The sequence below is a fragment of the Vicugna pacos genome, chromosome 4, assembly GCF_048564905.1.
Source record: "Vicugna pacos chromosome 4, VicPac4, whole genome shotgun sequence".
In the NCBI taxonomy this organism is placed as follows: Eukaryota; Metazoa; Chordata; class Mammalia; order Artiodactyla; family Camelidae; genus Vicugna; species Vicugna pacos.
The window spans coordinates 46,396,229-46,420,171 of record NC_132990.1 but is presented as its reverse complement, the minus strand read 5'-3'; the positions used below and the strand labels follow the sequence as shown (position 1 = coordinate 46,420,171).

Below are 23,943 nucleotides of genomic sequence, written 5' to 3'. Positions count from 1 at the left end.
TTAACCTTCAGAAGATTCACAATACTGATATCATTTGGAAAACAACAGACATTTCCAACTGTATAAAATCTATTTTCTTCAGATTCTCTGAACCTGATCTTGTGAAGAACTACTAAGTACTCAATAAATAAAAAGAATGTGAATTCATCTCATCACAGCTACCTAGATCAACACTTGAGGACTAAGACATAGCCGAAGGCACAAATGTTTTTTCCCTTATAAACATTCAGACTCATTGAATGGGCAAGTCAAAAGAAAGCTAGTACAATAAATAGAAACCTGGTCTGGAGGCATGAAACAGGGTCCTAGTCCCAATCCCACCCTTTTCTAAAATAGTGGATTGAGTATAATGGCCATAATTATTTACCCCTCCCTATATCTACAATATTTTAAATGTTACTTTGTAATTCATCAACAGACAGTCTATTTTGTCAATTCCTGTGACTTGCTTAGCTGATAAAATGCAAAGAAAGATGTATTTCTACCAGCTCCAAATCTAGGCCTCCAGAAATATGGTACACTTTCTGTGCTCTACCCCACACATCCCCTTCATCACAAGAACATACCTGGGCTAGCCTGCTGGAGGATGAGCCACATGGAGCAGAGATAAATCAGTTCAGTGACCCAGGAGAGGCCCCAGCCATATGAGAGAACAGAGCCAAGATTAGCAAAGTCAAATAGCCAATTCACAGCTGACAGCAGACACATGAGTGAGCCTCACCAAGTCCAGTTCAAATTAGCAGAAACCACCCAGCTGAGTTATAGACTTAGCTGTTCTAAGCTTCTAGTTGCTGTTCTAAGCCTCTACACTGGAATTATTTTTTAACGTAGCAATAGCTAACTGATACCTCTAGCCTACTCAACTGACCTCCTCGTTAAAATGACAGAATAGTGTAGGTAATTAAAAGCAAGTATCTTTAAGAAATCTATGTAATTGACTGTTAATAAATAAATCTAAGTTTCAGGCAAGTGTTAAAATAGAAATCTACAAATGATTTGTTGCTTATGAACATCTGCATGTTTCATCTACTGAAATTAAGTATTAAATTTAGGCCCAAATGCAAAAACTGGCTCAGTTACAGATCAGCAGATGGCCCCTGTTCAAGTACCAAGAGGAGGTTGATTCAAAGATTTGAAAAGGTTTAAAACCTCAAACAATAAAATTATTTTTGTATGTCACTGGTTGTTAAATGAAGAGATTATTTTAGCAACTTAATTGTTCAATTCAATTTTTTTAAACATGCTTTCACTTGACTTACTTTTAAATTTCCCTTAAGACTTAGTCTGGGAGATTTTAGTTTTAAATGGCATCTGGCTGGCTGCCGTCTCTTTTCCTAAAATACCTATAAAGACCCAGAAAAAAGAGATTAAAAACAGCAACACTAAAAACTGACTAACTATTGTCTAAATTTGGAGGGAATTTCCTTTAACTATTAAACCAATGGAGCTGAAATGAGCAAAGCAGGCAATGACTGATCCATGCATCACTCTGAAAACAAGGATGTCCCACCTGAAGGGTGAAGAATTTTCTTTCTCACTCATTCTCTGACCCTCTGGCTTAGAGAGACATACTTACAACCAACCAGAAAAAATAATTAACTACTTCTCAACTGAGTGGAAGAAGATATGATAAAACCATAATAATGTTTGCACTTTCCCTTCTCACACTCCTCAACATCTTTTTACATCCTGCAACACCCAAAAAGTTTGAGAACAGAGAAGGCAAAGAGTACATAAGGATCAGAAGTCACATATTATATCCTGGTATAACCCCATAGTTTTATGTGTTAGAGAAAAGACTAGAAAAGCCCATTATAAATTATGGTTAGGAGACTAATACATACTTTATTAACTCAGATTGCCAGAGAATCAGACTTGGGGCTAAGAGATGTTACTATCATGGTTTAGTTAGAACCAATTTGGTAAATGCCTACAATCTAGACTCTAGAATTTATGCTGCAAACTAAATATATGTACCCATCTGCAGTTAGATGTGGGTTTAGTCAACTTTCAAGTAGACAATTAAAAAATCTATCTTCACATATACTGTGTTGACAAATACTAGATTAGATATTACTTTCCAAGAAGAAATTAAAAAAAGAAAAGAATTATTGAAATGAAGCCAGTAGACTTCCACTTCGGGGAACATGTATACTTTTCCCTAGTTTGCTTGCTAATAAGTACTACTAAAAAATACTGGTTGTGTTTCATACAAAAGAAATATAAAAAGCACTCTGGAAAATAGAGAATAGAAGGCAGACTAGATAGGGACCACAGGATTGAAGGAAAGACATGATGCTGAGTTCCCTTGGTTTTCCTATTGCTTCAAATATCCCAAATTTGGAGCTGAAGAATCTGAAAAACAGTAAATGCCAAAAGAAATCCGTATCAAGACAAAACACAGTTAAACTTCTGAAAACTAAAGACAAAACAAAAGTCTTCAAAGCAACTGGGAAACGGCACCTTAACTATAGGGGGAAAACAATCTGAATGACAGTGGATTTCTTATCACAAACTATGGAGCCCACAAGGAAGTGGTACATTTTTTCAAGTATCAAAATAGCTCTGAAATCTGAATCTTATATTCAGTGAAAATATCCTTCAGGAATGAAAGGAAAATAAATATATTCTCAAAGGAAAGAAAACTAAGAGAATTTGTTGCCAGCAGATATACCCTTTAAAAAATGGCTAAAAAGACATTATCTAAATGAAACTGAATGATTAAAGTAGGAATCATGAAACATCAGGAATGTCTTCCTGAAAGACTAAGTAAAAATATTGATATATAAAATTGACTTTCCTTCTCCCCTTGAGTCTCCTAAAGTATATTTGATGATTGAAACAAAATTGAAACACTACCTGATATGGTTCTAAATGTATGTACAAGAAGTATTTAGTATTTATTATAAATGGTGAAGGGCAAAAGGAGATTAAACGGAGATAAGGTTTCCACACTTCATGGAAACTAGTTTTTTAACTAGTATAAATAATCACACCACTAGACTGATAATTATGTATAGGTAATGTACCAGCTAGAACAACCATTAAAAAGCTATGTAGAAAGATACACTCAAAAACCACTATAAATATCATGTTTACAGCACCAAAAGACAAAACAAAAACACCATAAATAAATCAAAATGAAATTCTCAAAATATTTTAAGTAACAAAGGAAGACAGGAAAAAGAAAAAGGAGGGGAAAAAAGAAAGAATAAGGGAAAAAAGTAAAACAGCAGACTTAAGTCCTAATATATTAAAATTATGTTAATGTAAATGGTCTAAATACATCAATTAAAAGACAGAGATTAGGACAGATTAAAAAACATGTCCCAACTATATGCGATCTGTAAGAAGTTCACTTCAAATATAACAATATAGGCAGGTTGAAAGTAAAAGGACAAAAAAAAGATATAATGGGCAAATATTAATCTAAAGAAAACAGAGGGCTACACTAATATCAAATAAATATTATCTTTCTTCAGAGCAAAAAAATTACCAGAAATAGGGAAAAACATTATATAATGATATAAGGATTAATCCACCAAGAAGATTAGCAATCTTAAATGTGTATTACCAAACAACAGAGCTGCAATATATGTAAAGCAAAAACTGTTAGAACTGAAAAAGAAATAGAAAAATGTACAATTATAGCTGAAGACTTCAGCACTCCTCTCTCAGTAATTGACAGAACAACTAGACAGAAAAGCAGCAAGGATACAAAAGAACTCACCAACACCATCAACAAATAGGACTTGATGAACATTCTACCCAACCAAGACAGACTATCCATCCTTTCCAAGTATTCACAGTACATGTACTAATATAAACTATGTCCAGGACCATAAAATAAACTACAACAAATTTAAAATAACTGAAATCATATTGAGTGTATTCTCCAACCACAACAGAATCAAACTGGAAATCAATAAAAGAAAGATAACAAGAAAAATCTCTAAACACTTGTAATTTAAATAACATACAGCTGGATAAACTGTGGGTTAGAAAGGAAATCTCAAGGGGAATAATAAAAAAGAAACTGAATGTAAGAAAATTAAAATGTCTCAAAATTTATGAGACAAAACTAAAGCACTGCTAAGAGGGAAATTTACAGTACTAAATGCACACATCAAAAAAGAGAAAATGTCCAAATCAACAATCTAAATTCCCAACCCAAGAACCCAGAAAAAGAAGAGCAAAGGAAACTTCAAAGCAACCACAGAAAGAAAACAATAAAACTACTAGCAAAATCAATGAAATAGAGCCTAGAAATAAACCCACAGACCTATAGTCAATTATTTTTGACAAAGGAGGCAAGAATACACAATGGAGAAAAGACAGTCTCTTCAGCAAGTGGTATTGGGAAAACTGGACAGCAGCACGTAAATCAATGGAGTTAGAACATGCCCACACACCATACACAAAAATAAACTCAAAATGGCTTGAAGACTTAAATATAAGACAAGACACAATAAATCTCCTAGAAGAAAACATAGGCAAAACATCCTCTGACATTTATCTTAGCAATGTTCTCCTAGGGCAGTCTACCCAGGCATTAGAAGTAAAAGCAAAAATTAAAAACTGAGACCTAATTAAATTTATAAGCTTTTGTACAGCAAAGGAAACCATAAGCAAAACAAAACAACAACCTATGAAATGGGAGAAAATATTTGCAAATGATGCGACTGATAAAGATTTAACTTTCAGAATACAAAAAACAGCTCATACAACTTAATAAGAAAAAAAAAAAAAGCCCAATCCAAAAATGGGCAGAAGACCTAAACAAGCAATTCTCCAATGAAGACGTACAAATGACAATAGGCACATGAAAAATGCTTAGTATCACTAATTATCAGAGAAATGCAAATCAAAACTATAATGAGATATTACCTCACACCAGTCAGAATGGCCATCATTAAAAAGTCCACAAAAAATTAATGCTGGAGAGGGTGTGGAGAAACGGGAACCCTCCTAGACTGCTGGTGGGAATGCAGTTTGGTGCAGCCACTGTGGAAAACAGTATGGAGATTCCTCAAAAAACTAAAAATTGACCTACCATATGATCCAGCAATCCCACTCCTGGGCATATACCGAGAAACGAAACTCAAATTCAAAAAATATATGCACCCCAGTGTTCATAGCAGCACTATATACAATAGAGAAGACATGAAAACAACCTAAATGTCCATTGACAGATGACTGGATAAAGAAGCTGCAGTGGTATATCCATATAATAGAATACTACTCAGCCATTAAAAAGAATAAAATAATGCCATTTGCAGCAACATGGATGGATCTGGAGATCATCATTCTAAGTGAATTAAGTCAGAAAAAGAAAGAAAAATGCTACATGACATCACTCATATGTGGAATCTAACAAAAAAAAGGAAAAGAAAAAGAAAAAGAAGACACTAATGAACTTAACTACAAAACAGAAACAGACTCACAGACATAGTAAACAAACTTATGGTCACTGGGGGGAAAGGGGGTGAGAAGGGATAAATTGGGAGTTCAAGATGTGCAAATACTAACTACTATATATAAAATACATAAAAACAAATTTTTTCTGTATAGTGCTATACAGAATATTCAATATCTTGTAGTAACCTATAATGAAAAAGAATATAAAAACAATTTTACATATATGTATATGTATGACTGAAACATTTTAAGTACACCAGAAATTGACACACTGCAACCGACTATACTTCAATTTAAAAAAAAAGTAGGAATAAAGGATGTCCATATACCTTACTCTTACTCAACATAGTAAAGGAAATTCCAACCAGTACAGTAAGCAAAAACAATGAATACAAATCAGAAAGGAAGAAATAAATTATCTATGTTTGCAGAAGATATGATTGTATACACAGACAATACCAAGGAACCGAAAAAAAAAAAAAAACTCCTAGAATGAATAAATGAGTTTAGCAAGGTCACAGGATACAAAATAAACATTTTTTGGTATTTCCACTAGCAATGAGCATATGAATCCCAAAATTAGAATTTTATTTACAACTGCTCAAGAAAAAGCACAGGCTCTGTAATGCTGAAAACTACAAAACACTAATGAAAAAATTCAAAGGATATCTGAATAAATAAAAACATAACATGTTCATGGATTAGAAGCTCACTGTAGTAAAGATGTTATTTCTCTCTGACTTGATACACTTGCATAACACAATTTCTATCAAAATCCAAGCAAGATATCTTCTAGACAATATTATTCTAAAATACATATGGAAAGGTTAAAGAACTAGAATAGCTAAAACAATTATGAAAAAGAAGAATAAAGTGATAGCGATCAATCTATCTGATCGCAGATTTTGTTACACAATTTATATGTGTGTGTGTGTGTGTGTGTGTGTGTGTGTATGTACAATTGACCCTAAACAATGTAGTGGTTAAGGGTGCCGATCCCCGTGCAGTTGAAAGTCTGTGTATAACTTGATAATTGGCCCTCTATATCTGGTTCCTCATCCTCAGATCCGACTAACTGCAGATCATGTAGTAATGCAGTACGTATTTACTGTGTAGTGGACCAGCGCAATTTAAACCTGTGTTGTTCAAGGGTCAACTGTATATATGCATGTGCATATATATACATATGTATTATGTAAATGTGTGTGTGTGTGTGTGTATATACAATATTCAAGACTATGTGTGGTACTGCTGGAGGAAGAGACATGGATAAATGGCACAGAATAGAGTACCCAGAAATAGACCCACACAGATATGTCCAATTGATTTTGACAAAGTATAAGAACAATTCAATGGAGTAAAAAAACAGTCTTTCAACAACAAATGGTGCTGGAGCAAATGGACATTCATGAGTGAAAAACAAAACCAAACGAAACAAGCAAAAAAATCAGAACTTCAACCTAATCTCACACCTTACATAAAATCTTACTCAAAATGGATCACAGACTCAAATGTAAAATATAAAACTATAAAGGTTTTGGGAAAAACACATAGGAGAAAGTCTGTGGAATCTAAAGATAGGCAAAGAGTTCATACATTTGACACAAAGGGTATGATCTGTAACAGAAAAAAAAAGTAGAACTTCATTAAAGTTAAAAAGCTTTTGTTCTGCAAAAGAACCTACTGAGAGGATGAAAAGACAAGATACAGATTGAATGAAAATATTTGCAAACTACATATGTAACAATAGGATGTGTATCTGAAATATATAAAGAACTCAGAAAACTCAATAGTAAAAAATTAAATAATCCAATTAGAACTTGGGCAAAGGACATGAAGAAACATTTCACAAAAGAGAGACACAGATGGCAAATAAGCACCTGAAAAGATGTTCAACATTACTAGTCATTCAGGAAATGAAAATTAAAATCACAGGAGGGAGGGTATAGCTCAAGTGGTAGAGCACATACTTAGCATGCATGAGGTCCTGGGTTCAATCCCCAGTACCTCCTCTAAAATACTAATACTAATACTAATACTAATAAAATAACCTAATTACCTCCCCCCAGAAAAAAAATTTTTTAAAAAGAAAATTAAAATCACAACAAGCTATCACTATACAACTATCAGAAAAAACAGTGACGACACCAAATGCTGACAAGAATACAGAGCAGCCGGATCACTAACACATTGCTGGCAGAAACATAAAATGGTACAGACATCCTGAAAAAAAAGTGGGGGGAAGGATTTTAAAAAATAACACTTAACTATGATACAACCTACCAACTGCATTCCTGGGGATTTATCCCAGAGAAATGAAGGCTATGTTCACACAAAAAACTATACACAAATGTTCATAGTAGTTTATAGCTCAAAACTGGAAACAACTGAAATGTTTTTCAAAAGGTGAATGGTTAAACAAACTGTGGCTCATTGGCCATGGAATACTACTCAGCAATAAAAAGGAACAAACAATTAATACACACAACATCTTGGATGAATCACTACAGAATTAAGAGGAGTGAAAAAAAATCAATTCCAAAATGTTACATATTATACAACTCCATTTATATAACATTCTTGAAATGACAAAATTACAGAAATTATAGTAGTTGCTAGGAGCTAAGGGTGCTGAACAAGATGGAAGTGGGTGTGTATATAAATAGGCAACATGAGACACCCTTGTGGTGATGAAAATGTTCTGTATATTGAATGTATCTATGTCAATATCCTGGTTGTGATACTGTACTACAGTTTTACAAGATATTACCATTGAGTCAAACTCAACAAAGTATACACGGGAGATCTCTCCATATTATTTCTTACAACTGCATGTGAATCTACAATTACCTCAAAATTTTAATAGTTTAATTAAAACAAGATTAAAATTTTGAAAAAACATGTATGATATTCTAGAACATTTCATAATCATGAAGAATTTTATTATTGAATAAGAAAAAGGATAAATAAGGCATAAAATTGGAATTTCTCAGCTTTGTAAAGTGGCAGTATTATAGCCAATGAGGCTTATCTGAGGCACAATTACTGATAATTGAAAAGAATTTCAGAGTTATATAACAGTAAAATAAACTTAAGAAACAGCAGATATTTAAAAATAAACATAAAAATAATGAATAAGTTACTATAGGAACAGTTGAATTAACTTTTTTACATCTAAGGAAAGAACAATTTTAAAACTGACAAATTTCATTAAGAAACATTACTTAAAAATACAAATTTGAAGCTTAGAAATGAGAAAATTGATTTTTTTAAAAAAAAGAGAAAGACAAAATACATAAGAAAATACCTAAGACCACATTTCACCAAAAATTTGAAAAAGTTGACAAAACACAAAATTATCTGGGAAAATATGAGCAAAATTAACTTAAGAAACAAAAATCTTACATAGATTTTCAGCTATACATGGTGCACAGTAAAGGATTAACCTTGTCCTTAGAAAGGTCTTGCCTTTTGCCCCCAACTCCTAGAAGGTAACCTCCAAACCTCTGGCATATCCCTGCCTGACAGAAGTGTCTTTGTTTACGTGGGGTCCTTGGGTCATGGCACATAGTCTATGCTAATAATATTATTTATGGTTAGAGGGGACGGTGCTTTGGGCCATGTGGCAGCAGCTAAAGGCATTATGCCAAGCGAAATAAGTCAAACAAAGGAGAGAAATACTGTATAATCTCACTCTTATGAAGGAATCTAAAAGGAAAAACAAACCAAGCTCATAGACATAGGGAACAGATTGGTGGCTGCCAGAAGTGATAGGTAGGGAGTAGGTGAAGCGGGTTAAAGGGATTCAAAGGTACAAACTTCCAGTTATAAAGTAAATAAGCTATGGGGATGGTGAATATAGTTAATAATATTGTACTGAAACATTAAAAGTTGCTAAGAGAGTAAATCTTACATAAATTTTTAAAATAAATTAGTAGTTGCCTAGGATAGAGGGGTCAGGATGGAGGGTGACAGCTAGAGGTAAGTGGGTTCTTTATAAGGTAAGAAAATGTTCCAAAATTGATTGTGATAAGTGATGTATAACTGTGAATTTAATATGTTATAGAACTGTACACTTCAAATGGATAGATTATATAGCATTTGAATATATTAGAGAGAGATATATAGCATATCTCAGTAAAGCTATGAAAAATATAAACAGCAAGCATATACACAAGTTGATCAATTTCATTCATTAATATAGATCCTACGAGAAACACTAAAAGAAGAAATGTAACTGATTTATGTATGAACCACCACTATGACCAAATAGAATTTATCCCAAGATGATAAGGATGGTTTAATATTAGAAACATATTAAAATTTTCACCAAGTTTATTTTTAAGTTTCATTAGATATCAGAAGCATATTTGATCAAAATAAATAAACATATAGTTTTTTTAAACTTTGTTTTTAATTAGGCATATGTGGATTCTCTTGGCAGTGATCACTGTGGTTGACTTCCTAACACTGATTACATCTTACTTTCTTGAATAATTTGGACCCTGATTAATTTAGGCCAATTTCTTCCTTTTGGTCGATGATTGGTTCAGGTTAGGTAAATCTTAATTTACTAGGAAAGTAAATTTCTCACTCGTAAAAGGGTCACAAGAAATTGACTTCTCTCATTTGCCCAATGTGAATATGTACAGTGTTATGACTAGAAGCCATCATCAGACTATGAGGGAAACCAATCTAAGTATGCAGTGAACAGTAGTGCTAGGAAAGCAGTGTTTTTTGTTTATAGTGATATAGTTTAGCCAGTATGTTGATGTTTCTGTTACTTGCAGCCAAAACCAATCTAACAAATATACTTACTCTACATGGTTCAGAGGAATAATAACAATAATAACTTTCATTTTACATTTTTTTCTGTTAATTTGACCTCATTTACATACTACCTTATCACAGAGAATCACTTAGCTGTTGCCCAATTGTCATCTTTCTCTTGCTAACCCCATGTCTGGGAAAGCAAAAAAAAAAAAAAAAAAAGACCTTTATTTTGGCTGAGGCAGAGAAATCTGATTTGATATTTTGCTGTTACCAACCTATGTTTTAAACGTAACAATGAACTTATTTAACAATGAGCACTGACGAGTTCTCTACAAGAATTAGGAGCAAAGATGCTTATTATTGAAAATCACTGTCTTAAATTGTTATGGAAACTAACCTTGCACTAAGACATTAAGTAGAAATAAGAGCTACAACTGTTGAGCAAGAATATAAAATCGTATCTACTACAGTCATTAGGTGCCAGGAATTAATTGCCTTACATACATTAACTCACTTAATTCATAAAACAACTCTATGATGTAAATGCTATTACTATCTTCATTTTACAGGTAGAGCAAGGGGAATTCAAGTAACTTAAGTAAAGGCAGAAATTGGGATTTGCTCCAGGCACATTGCTTCCAGAGACTATAGCCTTAACAATACACCTTTTTTCATAAATTGTACACAAAACAACTATTCACCTACAAAACACAGACATACACAAGATAATAAAATCTAACAGTCTTAGAATTACAAAGACTGTTTAATAAAAATTCTAGATACAGGATTAAAGGAAAGAGTTAACAGCTGGTTCCTTTCATCTAGCCTCATGGATGGCAACCACTAACTCAAGGAATTGTGAGGAGTATATCTACAGTGACTGCAGATAAATAATAATCTTCAGCTAAAAATTTGTGCCAACCAAGCACCTCACTGTTGAAATTATAGTGAGAAATCTATATCGATGAGATGCAGCTTCCCTGGAGAATGGACTCTATATAAAAGTTAAGATAGTCTACCACACAGCCTCACCTCTTATCACTATGCATATATCATTTCAAGTAATTGAAATATTGAAATCTATGCCTGAAAATCATAAACCCTCTTCTATGATGTTGTTGTGCATGTTGTTTTCTTGTCTATCTGTATCTTTTCCTAATGTTAGATTAACTTAAAGATGGGTGAAGTCTATTGTATCTTGTGAGTTTAATTGCTGTCCAAAACCAACATCATTGCTGGAGAAAGGACACTGCACAAGAAAATATCACTTGATTACCTATATGTCTGAAACAACTAGTTAGAAGTTATACTGCACAGTAATATCCTTTAACAAAAAACAAAAGTGTAAAACGATGCTAGCAAGAAATGTACATCAATAGTTCCTGATGGCAAAAGTGAAATGAAACAAGCATTTTCTAACTCTTCTTTGGTAGGAATCTAACATACTACATTCGTTGTAGAGGAAAATTCAGATTTATTAAAGTGAAACTTTAAGATATTTCTGTCTTTTTAACCATTCATTTCACTTCAAGAATGTATCAATGAAATTATCATGGTCTAGACAAATGTGTGTAGACAAAACTACTGATCACAGTGTGACCATTTTTAAAAAGATTTTTTAAAAGGTAAAAAAATATGATTTACAATATTAGTAGCCATGAAAAATAATGTTTTTGAAGAATGTTAAATAACTTAAGGTAAAATTAAAGACAAAAAGCTAAAGGTAAAAAGCAGAATCTAAGACTGTATGCAGAGCATTATTCCAACTGCACTACACATAAGCACATATGTTGGAAATACACAAAAATATTAATCATGTCCTTTCAGACAGTAGGATTATGGGTAATTTTTGTTTTCTTGTATACCACGAAAATTTAATCTCCATGAGAGCAAAAAGACATCTGTCTTGTTCACTGAAATCTTTTGAGAATGTCTCATATATAATAGGTGCTAAAAATGTATCTTAAATGAATATTTTAATTTTTTTCCATTTTCTAAAGTAAGTATTTATCACTTTCTAATGGGACAAATTCAATCACTATTTTAAAATTTGTGTATATGTATATAATCTATACTTGAATAAATTCTATGTAGATTTGTTAATGGGCTAATTTCTGTATATGGAAATGTATGCATCGTAAAATTTTAATCCAAAAGAACTTGCTCCCAAACTCAAGTCTGTGCACCCAGAACATCAAACTTTTACTAGTTATTTCCTTTGCTCAACAAAGAATATTTTAAAAGTAAATTTCCAGAATCATTCTGATTTTGTATTTTCCCCCTTATTCTCAATTTCCATACCAAAAAACACAATTAGATAATATAATTCAGGGGGATAAACTTGGGCATTCACTAATAAAATGTTTTCATAAAGACAAGGTTTCTTCTTTAACAAATAAAGTATAAATTATATTTGAAACAAAATCCTAAGTGATTAACAGGGTTACATGATAACAAGGAGATTCCTGATCAAAATTTCATTCAGCAATACATGAGGAGCTTTGTGATCCTCCAGGAAAAACACTGGGTCCCAAGAACAGCTGTTTGACAAACTCTTAGACTGCAAACTAATTTAAGCAAAAAGGAAATTTAATGATTTACTGAACCAGAAAGTCATGGATACATACAGCATCTGACACAGAGAAATCAGTGGGCTGAAACCACATTATCAGAGCACACTTTCTTTCTCCACTTCATGATTTTATGGTAGTCAACATGGCCACCAACAAGACAACTACATCTTTCCAGCTTAACATTTCCAGAAATAGAACTTCCCTATCTGTCCATGTATCAATCCTGGGCAGTACTCTGTTTGACCTTACCCATAGATGGTCAAACTTGAGGTTAAGGGCACAGTCCTCCAGACTGCCAAGTATGCCCAAGACCTCTGACAGCTTGTGCAAAATCAGAGGGGACAATCTCAAGATTTCTCTCACTTCAGACATCAGCCCCAAGTTCAGGAGTCCCAAAAGGATACCCTCACTTCAGATTAACTAGTTACAAATTCAGAATAGTTTCCGTGACCACCCACAGGTTTGATGGTTCACTAGAACAACTCACAAGACTCAGGAAAACATCAGATTTATTATTATCCTTTCATTATAGCAAAAGGATACAAATTACAATCAGCCAAAGGAAAACATGTATAGAGCAAAGTCTGGAAGGGTTCCAGATGCAAAGCTTTCATCATCCTCATACATTCTTTCTAGCATCAATATATGACAATACTCAAAGAGTACTGCCAGCTAAGGAAGCTCACCCAAGCTTCCATGCCCAGGGTTTACACTGGACTTGTAATATGTAGGCATTGATTGATTGAATAATTACCTACGTGGTTTAGCTCAATCTCCAGCCCACATACTTCCCAGAGGTCAGTCTGACATCACATGGTCTGAGGAGCCCACCACGACTAATAAAGACACTCCTGGCAGGAAATTCCAAAGGTTTGGAGGTTACCTCCTAGAAACTGGAGACAAAGGCCAGACTTGTCTTTGAGCTGAGGCCATATTCTTTATTACACAGCCCTACTTGCCCATCCTCAAAAGAATCAATCACTAAGGCTTAGTGAATGAAATAATCTGATAGGCCAAACTAGGTCTGTTTACATCCCAGTAGCAGGAATAGAGTGCTAGAGAGGAAGTTCCCAGAAGGAACCAAAAAAATAAAGCTAGGATGATACATATGTTGAACAGACATAACCTTTAGCCACAGATGTCCTCTACAACTAGTCACAAATATTACTTTATTATCTAAAAATATTCAGACTTCAAAAACTAACAGGAGCCTTAGGGGAAATACAAAGAAATGATTCTAAAAACCCTATGATTAGAAACTAATCAAATAGCAATCTTTCTAAGTAAACATTAGGCATGCGTAAAGAAAGCTATTTGAAGAGTATGGTTTCCATAAATATTTGTTTGTAGTACAAAGTTTAAAATTAGAATACATTTTTCCTTTCTACCCTCTGAACTGTAATGCCTAGTAAGTACAACTGTTTTTATTTGTTAAAAAAAAATCACTCTAAGTTTCAGTTTTCTTATTTGCAAAATGAAGTTATTATTTACCTACCACATAGTATTATTAAAAGGATTAGAGAAATGTTTGTAAAATTCCAAGCACAGTATCTGGCATCTAATAGGTAATATCAAATTGATACTTGTTGTTGTTGCCACTGCTGCTTCTCTAAATTAAGAGTCATAGCTCATATCTAGCAGTGAGATATCCAAATATGAATGATCACTATCTAGGAAAAGCAGAATTCAGAAGAACCGCTTTTTAGAGCTGAGAACAAAAGTCCTGACTTTATGCTTCTCTCCCACAACCGTCTGTACTAAGCAACCATGGGCAAGTCACTTTACTTCTACTGGCCTTAACTTTTACATCTCTGAAATGAGGCTAATAGTACTTTTTTTTTTAACTATCTTACTGGATTCTTCATGTGATATGTTAAGAAAGTATTATACAAAATGACCATATTTTGCTTTCTATATGTAAAGAAATATTACACAAGTAAGGCAATATATGTAAACTTTAATTGCTTACATAATTATTGTGTCAAGAGAGAAAAGTTGTTTCTATTACTCCACAAACACAGGAAAGACCTTATCACATTATGAAAAGCATAAAATGTTAAAGATATATCTAGTTATATGTTATATCAAGGGTTACAATTTATGACTAAGATATAAGAAAAGATCGATGACTATAAAATTATATATTTAGCAGTATTAATAGCAGAAGTAACCAGTGCCAAACCTGTCAACAGGAATATTGATGCTAGCAGAACACGAAAGAATTATGAACATCATTTCTAAATACCCAAGCTCCAAGTTCCATGGGAACAAAATTCTCAGGCCACATGAGATAATATTCATTATATTATGGATCATAATGATTTAAACAATCATTTTTAGTCTGAAAGAGTAGAATGTCTAAGTTTTGACCAAAGAAAAATCTAGGCCCAAAGACAAGCTTCCTTATTAATAATAAGCACCTTTCCTTCTCCAAGCAAAAATGTAAAAAGGCTATGCTAATATAATCTTCCACACAGTCTGAACATCATAGTACTTCAAAGAACACTGCTTCAAAGCCAAATTCCCAGCCTGGAAATTTTCAAGCCACCTTTGACTCCTCCATCTCTTTAAGCCCTCACATTCAGTTATTAAATCTCCTGGATTTTTCCTTAAATTTTTCTCAAATTTGTTCTGTTAGCTCCATTTTCATCACAGTCCATATCATCATCTTTTGCTGAAACTCTGTCTCCTCTAGTTTTTCCCCCTTAACCCAGCCTATAAAATTCTGCCTATTTATCTCCCTAAAATACTACTTCCATCCTGTCACATCCTTGCCCAGGAGTCTGTAATCCAATCCTTTGATTCCAGGAGAAGAGCTTTTTAAAAAAGCATTGATGCCAAAGTTCTACCTTAAGAGGTTCTGATTTAATTCATCTGGGACAGAGCAAGTCATTAATTTTTCTTTAAAAGTTCCTCTGGTGTTTCTAATGTGCAGCAAGATTTGGGAACCACTGTGATGAATCTTTCTTGCCTATTAAGTCAAGCTAGAACTCCTGTAGCAGACATTGCAGGTACTCTGCCCACAGGCTTTCTGACCCTTTTGACCCTTCTGTGTGTTCATCCCTTAGCTTTGGTGTGACTAGCTTCTAATGGCTATCACCACATGCTACTCTCTTCCAATGACCGCTCTTGAGCTACTAGAGCTACTTTGTCCCTGCTCCTGCAGAGAAAACAGGAAGGGCCTGGAAGTTTACAACCAACCCCTGGAGTAACCAGTAGTCGATGCCTAAATAATGTGGGAGTGTGAATGCCTAGCTTCCTTGCCTGGATTTGGACATATTCTGAGGTGTAATTTACACTTCAGAACTTCCTGGCAGGTTCAGGCTGAAACTGGGACTTTGCTTAAAAAAAACACACACACTATTACTTGGCTTCTTCCCCTCCCCTTCACTCCTTTACTCATTTCTCCTGGGAGTACTTCTCTAAGAAATCACTTGCACACAAATCCTCATCACAGGGTCTGCTTATGGAGAATCCAACCCAACATCTTGGTCAAACTGTTTCATAACTGGTCACACCATGTTTTCTGCAATACCCAATATCTACAAGCAATGCTAATTTTCTCATCAACTGTGCTTATTCCACACCACTATTTAAGCCTGCTATTTCTACTCACCCAAGATGCCTCTTACCTGCCTCTGTGGCCTTCAAAACTTCCCACCTTTCAAAAACAATATTTGTGTGATTACTATGTACCAGGAATGTGCTCATCACAGGGAGTGAAACAGTGAGTGAGGATATTTCTGCCACTGAGCTTACAGTCAAGATAAAGACAGATATTAAGCAAATAATCACACAAATAAATGTTAATTTATAACTACGAACATCTAAGGTGAGACAAATGGCACTGTGAAAGAACAGAAGTAGTAAATGTCCTTATCTAGGATTTCTCAAAATAAATAATGAAGAAACAACCTAAAATCACTGTCCTGCTCTCTATTCTATATATTCTTAGACTCCCTGTCCCTGTAAAACTGCATACAAATTTTGTGTAACTATGTATTATTCTATTAAAAGATTTTCAAGGGGTCCATAACCCCAAATTTTGCATAATGCCAATCCTGTAGAAAACAGTGCCATGTTTATTAATTGCCTCTTACATGTGCCTTATCTATAGGTTCCTGTTTATAGAACTATTAGCACTTTTCTTTTATATCATATCATTTAATATAATGTTAGACATAGGCTTACCATTTAACAAATATTTGTTTTCCTCCCCCTGTTTTCAACCTGAGTATTTCTACAGAACTCAGACTCAAAAATAAATTTAAAAAGTGTCTTTATTTTCTCTATTGAATAAGAGCCCATTTTGAGCAGATGTGGGTGGAGTGAAAATGACTATCTGGGTTTTGTTTGGGTACGAGGAAAACAAGAGCAACAAAACAGGATTTGCATGTTAAAACCTGCTTGTGTTAGGCTAGTGCCAAACAATTGTCACTACATTTCTTCAGAGTTCTTTTTCTTCAGGGAGCTAAAACCTTCATTCTGGGAACTCCTTACTGCTTCCCCATCCCTAAATCGTAGTTACCATAAAAGTATCTACAAGGTAAAAGCAGAAAACATTCATTTCATACACAAAATGATTAAAGCTGATTACTTAATCAATTATACTATTCAATTTAAGAAAAAAACTGAGTGAAAAATCAAAATTTCATTTCAAATGCCACTGGAAAATATTTGTGACTACATACATATACAGTGAAAATAAATTTTATATATGTACAGACTAAAAAACAAATATGTGTTTATATATACTAGAAATAAATATGCTTTCAATGTTTGTTTATAAATGCATTTATATATGTTAAGATAAATAAATGTATATATAGACCATAATTTCTAACTGACATCACTAAGTATCTGAACATAAAATAATAAAATAAATAAGATTATGTCATATTTTAATATATTCCTAAACAATTGTTAAAAAATGTAGTAATTTCAACAACTTGTACTTGAATCTTAGGTCCAGAAGACCTTAAGTGATGGTGCAAAATGTGCAAAACACTGCAACCACAGGAAAATATTAATACAATAATTAAACTGTTTAATCAAAAGGCAAAAAAAGCTTCAAGTTTATTGTACTTAGCACTCATCAAAGATCAAAAGAAGGAAAAAGACTTATATAATTCCATATTCTCATTTCATGCTTTTGTTAAACTTCAAGCTCTGAGACTCAGATAGGTTGTTACTGGAATATTATAAACAGATGACACCATATGCATACATCAACATTTTAACAGACTTCCACTCTTAAACGGTCCAGGGACCAAACACCAAATTTTAAAAATTTGTTTCCATTTCCCATACGTTGACAACCCCTATGGCCCTGTACTCCTGCTTAGCACTTCCATGATAAGTATGCAGATAAAGGAAGAGGAAGTTAGATGCAAATAACGTTGGCACTTATTAACAACTCAGGTATAAAGTCTGATATAGTCATTGAAATCCAAAGTTCATTCTCATAGCAAGATTGGATTTACAGTTTTTACTGTTTTCCTTCCTTGTTAGTATATGTGATCGAATGCATGCTAAGTAGTTATACGTTAGTAACCAAGTCTCGAAGATAACTCTAAGAAGGTAGCATCAGGTACACAATTACTTTCCATACAGAGTATGGTGACAAGGAATCAAAGTGTATAAAGTAATCTAATTTTACTATCTATTGCTTCTACTTTTTTAGGGTTGTGAGGCCGAAATTAGTGTTTCCTAACATTTTGTCCTCCCAGGAATGTCGCACTCCCATAGACATTGTCAACAATTCTCCATGCCAACTCTACCCTTTCTTCTGCTGCTTCAATGCAAGTAAAGGAAAAATGATTTTACTGTAAATAAGGAGGGTTTTGATTTAGCTCCCATTTGTTAAATAATTTATTCTTAAATGTCAGCCTTTTAATGATTAACGACAAATTATCTGCTACCCACTTCATGAGTGATAAAGACTGACGAATATGTTGATATCCCAAAGTAGACAGCTGGTGGCCTCAAACAATTAACACTTATTTGCCTATTCTAACAAAAGAACTAAAGAACTGTGGGATATCTAGCATGGCATCCTAGAACTGAAAGAAAAATACTTAGTAGACATTTAGTCCTGTATTTTCAACTCCTCTGTCTGGAATTCTCCCATGCAACGGAAGACTATTATAACTTTTCTTTTCTTTGCCACCAACAGTTTTAGCCAGCATGAGGGGAATGAAGGTGATAGTAACCATAGTACAATGGATATAGGCTGATAAATGTGATGGAGGAAGTTTCATATGTGTATTATATGTATAATGTGACTGTGGATAAGTGCTATGGAAAAAACAATGTTTAGAGGCCAGGAAAAATGGCAGCCTCACTGTGCTCCAAGAAGGTTCACTGGGCTGTCACTCACCAGGAAAGACTCACTAAAAGCAGTGGGATAGGATTTATGTCAGAAAATGTTTTGCCTGTTTTCTTCTAGGAGGCTTATAGTCTCATCTTATGTTTAAGTCTTTAAGCCATTTTGAGTTTATTTTTGTGTATGGTGTGAGGGAGTGTTCTAATCATTGATTTACATACAGCTGTCTAGTTTTCCCAGCATCACTTGCTCAAGACACTGTCTTTTCTCCATTGTATATTCTTGCCTCCTTTATCAAAGATTGATTGACCTTAAGTGTGTGGGTTTATTTCTGGGCTCTCTATTCTGTTCCATTGGTCCATATGTTTGTTTTTGTGCCAGTACCATGTGGTTTTGATTACTGTAGCTCTGTAGTATTGTTTGAAGTCTGGGAGGGTTATTCCTCTAGCTTCATTCTTTTTCTTCAGTATTGCTTTGTCAATTCTGGGTCTTTTGTAATTACATGTAAGTTTTAGGATTATTTGTTCTAATTCTGTGAAAAATGTCCTGGGTAATTTGATAGGGATTGCATTAAATCTGTAAATTGCTTTGGGCAGTATGGCCATTTTAACAATATTAATTCTTCCAATCTAGGAGTATGGGGTATCTTTCCATTTCTTTAAATCAACTTTAATTTCCTTAATGAATGTTTTGTAGTTCTCCATATATAAGTCTCTCACCCCCTTGGTCAGATTTCCAACAGTCCCACTCCTGGGCATATATCCAGAGGGATCTGTAATTCAAAAAGATACATGCACTCCAATGTTTATAGCAGCACTACTTACAATAGTCAAGATATGGAAACAACCTACATATCCATCGACAGATGACTGGATAAAGAAGCTGTGGTATATTTATACAATGAAATACTACTCAGCCATAAAAAAGAATAAAATAATGCCATTTGCAGCAACATGGATGGGCCTGGAGATTGCCATTCTAAGTGAAGTAAGTGAGAAGGAGAAAGAAAGATACCATATGATATCACTCATGAGTGGAATCTTTAAAAAAGACACAAATGAACTTATTTACAAAAGAGAAAAAGATTCAGACATAGAAAACAAACTTAATGGTTGCCAAGGGGTAAAATGCGTGGGAAGGAATAAATTGGGAGTTTGAGATTTACAGATATTAACTACTATATACAGAATAGATAGACAACAAGTTTCTACTGTATAGCACATGGAACTATATTCAATATCTTGCTGTAACCTATAATGAAAATGAATATGAAAAGAAATATATTTATGTATATGAAACATTATGCTGTGCATCAGAAATTGACACAACACTGTAAACTCACTATACTTTAATTTAAAAAAAAAAGCAGTGGCATAGGCCTTAAATGTTTTTACTTCATTTCATTGTCACCCTAAGTATGGCATTGTTCAAATAGGATTCATACTTGGGTTGCTTTCGCTAGGCAAATAAAACAACCCAAGAATTTTTCAATAACAATGGATTTTTAAATTGGCATATTAAATCCCTCATCCACCCCGCTCCCCACCACCTTTAAGCCAAGGCACTCCTCCAATGACTTTGATTAAGCCTTTTGTAGAATTATGAACTTGGAGAGCTTTTTAAAGGAGAAAGGGATTGAACGCCAGGTGGGATTTAGCCAAAGCTGTCACAGCTCTGGTTGTTACCCTTCATAATCCATCTTACTGAATCAAAAAGCAAACTGTGAACAAACAGCTTAGGCAGTTTGTTTGAAGATATACTCCTGTCTTTCTAGGAGGGATTAAGTCATGGCTACAGTTTGTTTGGAAAATGATTATCCACATGAAAATTATTAAGTTCATGTGGCTTCTCTTTTCATCTCTGGATCATAGTGACAATAATGCTGCAGTTTTTATACTAAAACTCAGACCTTCTCCACAGTCTTTTAAAACATTGTCAAATTTTTTGCATTTGCCACAAGAATACAGAAGATGCTTTCAAACTTTTAAATAATAAGGATTCAGGCTTTGCCTTTAAAGAGGAATCACAGCAATACCAGATGTAGAGTGAAGGGGATTATTTTGAGCATTTATTCCAAACACTGGGGTTCATAAAAGCCACACGCATGCCCTGCTGCAACAGGGGAGACAGATTAGGTGGCTGAGAGCTTGAGCAAGAAGGTAAGAATAAAGGCAACCCTGTGATACATCACAAGTAAAGTGTTTTCCCGTAGAGTGCAGAATGGAGTGATGTTAAATTTTCATCATGGTAAATGTATCTAAATCTTAGAATGTAGTATAATCTCTTTAAATATGTAAGCAATCAATCAGCCTCTTTTGTATCATCAAATATTGAATTTTTGATACTCAAAGTATGTTGGAATTCAGGCAACCCTTGAACTGAGGTGGCAAGCTGGAGAGTCTAGGGGGTGGTGTCATTCAACAAACACTAAATGGTTGCTTTATGTCAGGCACCATGGTGGGTCTTAGATAAACAGCATTAATACAACACTGGTCCTCTCTTCTTCAACTCATAATCTAGTAAGGGAGACAGACCTGTAAAAAACAGTTTACTAACCACTGTGATAAAGAGCACAATAGAAGGATAACCATTACTGAATAAACAGCACTCCATAGGATGCAAGCAAACAAAACTCCAAACAACAACTCCATTCATTCTCCCTTATAGGCCCTTTATACAATCTGCAGGCTCAATTTTTCCCTCTTGCTCTTTGAAGAAAATGTTGAGTGAGGGAAGGTCCCATAATTTTCTTAGACGTTCAAGTTACTTGCAGTGCCAAGAATAATCTGGCTCAGTAATTATAATGTCCAGTCTTACATATTAATCAAAACACCTACTTCATTTAAAATTAAAACTTCTCTCTGCCAATTGGTAGCTGGTGTTGCAGCCTGAGAGAGTAATAAATGCAAAGGCCCTGAGGTAGGCAAATGATTAGTATGTTCAAATAACAGCAAGAAGGCCAGGAGCATGGCTAGAGTAGAACAAACGAAAGAAAGAAGGTTGGGGATGAGATCACAGAAGTGTAAGAAAGTTAGGTTAAATGTAAGGTATGCAGAGGCCACTGGGCTTTCACAAGAAACTTCCAGGAGTTAAAAAGAGAAGCTGTTAGAAGTTTTGAGCAGAGAAGTAACATGATATAACATATATAACATCAGTCTGGCTTCAAGGTGGAGAATAAATGGTAAGGAAAGTATGGAAGTAGGAAGACAATTGGGAGGCTACCAGAAGAATTTAGGCAAGGGATGACAGTGACTTGAACCACTGTGACTGAGTAGGAAGCAGGTAGAGATCATTAGATTCTGGATATATTATTAAAGATTTAATGATGGACAAACTATAGATATGAGAGTGAGAAAAAGTCAAAGCTAACTCCAAAGTTTTTTTACTTCAAAAACTCAAAGAAGGATGTTGCTACTTATAGAAATATGGGAAAATGTGAGAAGATAAGGTTTGATTTAAAGAACAAACAACCCAAGCAAGGAAACAAAAGCAAAAATAAACAAATGGGCCTACATCAAACTAAAAAACACAGCAAAGAAAACCATCAACAAAATGAAAAGGCCACCTGTTGAATGGGAGAAGATATTTGCAAACAATATATCCGATAAGGAGTTAATATCCAAAGTATACAAAGAACTCATATAACTGAATGTCAAAAAACCAAACAACCCAATCAAAAAATGAGCAGAAGAACTAAACAAACATTTCTCCAAAGAAGACATACAGATGGCCAATAGGCACATGAAAAAATGCTCAATATCGCTAATTATTAGAGAAATGCAAATCAAAACTATAGTGAGGCATCACGTCACAATGGTCAGAATTACCATCATCAAAAAATCTACAAATAATAACTGCTGAAGAGGATGTGGAAAAAAGAGAATACTCTTTTATTGTTGGAGAGAGTGTGAATTAGTGCAGCCACTATGGGGAACAGCAGTTTTAGTTAAAAAACTAAAAATGGAGTTATCATATGATCCAGCAATCCCACTCCCAGGCATCTTTTAGCATAAAAAAAAACAACGAACTATTGATACACACAACAGCCTAGATGAATCTCCAGAGGATTAATCTGAGTTAAAAAAAAAAATCCCAACAAGTTATATATCACAAGTAAAGTGTTTTCCCGTAGAGTGCAGGATGGAGATATATATAGAGATATATATATATATATATATCTCTAAAATTATTGAAATGACAAAATTATAAAAATGAAATACAGGATGTTGGTGTCTATATGCCAGGAATACTGATATAGCAAAAGACAACCATAAATGAAGGAGACAGTGGTGGCAATGAGAGATTGCTTACACACAGGAACACTGATTGAACAGTAAATATATTAAGGATAATGGAATTAGATTTCTCATTGTTGGAGAAAGAAACAAACATGGACAGGTAGAAAATTAGCATGAACCCTATGGTACTGGATTTTAACTGGAGGTGCTGGTGAACTCATGACTTTCAACATATATAGATGTAAAGAAATAAATTAAGATTTAAATATGTGAATGTGTGTTTGTGTACATATGCATATACATATCCCTAGCTCTGCCCACTAAGAGGGCCTAGAAGCAGCAGCACACTGATAATAAATTGCACATTTAACACTGTGACCTTGTCTTGTAAATACCATTCCCCACTAAAGAAAGCAGGGTTACTTGGGGGAAATAGCTGAACCCAGAACTGGTGCAGGGAAACATATACAATGAGGTTGAAAGATCATTTTTTGTCCGAAGGAAATGATAGCAATAAATCAAAAGAACACAGAAATCAGATTGAAGTAATTAGCTAAATTTGTGACAATTTGGCACCAAAATAAACATTAACCGAATTGAATCAAATAGAAATCAA

The 23,943-nt window shown here is 34.1% G+C and overlaps 1 pseudogene; it reads left to right on the top strand.

Moving 5' to 3' along the window:
- Positions 1-8,409: 8,409 nt before the first annotated feature.
- On the top strand, positions 8,410-8,491 carry LOC140696237 (U4 spliceosomal RNA; annotated as a pseudogene).
- The last annotated feature ends 15,452 nt before the right edge of the window (positions 8,492-23,943 follow it).